Consider the following 721-nt stretch of genomic DNA (forward strand, 5'->3'; position numbering starts at 1 on the left):
TACTTACTGCACTTGACTTTGTCTAACTTGAAATGTCTCTTGGTGTATATGGTGCATTATATTGTGAACATTTTGGTGACTTGTATATATATGTATACCTTTTCATCTTTTGATTATTTCGGGTATTCCAACCCTTAGCTCGTTGATTGCAATTTCGAGGACGAAATTGTCCTAAGTGGGGGAGATTGTGAGGCCCCAGCCCGTTCGTAAGTTGATATTAAGGTTTTAGGGCTAAGGAGAAACCCTAAGCTCGGCTAAGATTGAAAACCCTGACTTTGCTTATGATAAAACCCTAGTTTATGCGGTATTCTAGTGTCTGTTTTAGCACAAGAAAAAATAGGATTCGTTATAGTTTACAGAGGTTTAACAAGTTTGAAAATAGTTGGCAAACTCTGGATTAGCAAACCTCTAGTGTTACAATATTAGAAAGCTTAAGTGGAGTTTTATTTATCGCCCGCCTTTTTCCACATTTTCTTTATTAGAAAAATTCCCATGATAATTTTTTTGAGTAAATATGGGTTTTAGATGATTTTTCTAGTATCGGTTAGTTTTTGAGAAATTAAGAACGTATATCGGACGTGGGACCCACTAGTGCGGTAAGTTCGGAAAAATTCGCCCGATTAGGTTAAGTTTCGGATACTGGGTTTAATTTATCGGGTGCTAAGAGATAATTAGAGAATACTTTATGGATTAGAGTGAGAGGGAACAAAGTGATAGACTT

Source organism: Coffea arabica, chromosome 4c, assembly GCF_036785885.1.
Source record: "Coffea arabica cultivar ET-39 chromosome 4c, Coffea Arabica ET-39 HiFi, whole genome shotgun sequence".
NCBI lineage: Eukaryota > Viridiplantae > Streptophyta > Magnoliopsida > Gentianales > Rubiaceae > Coffea > Coffea arabica.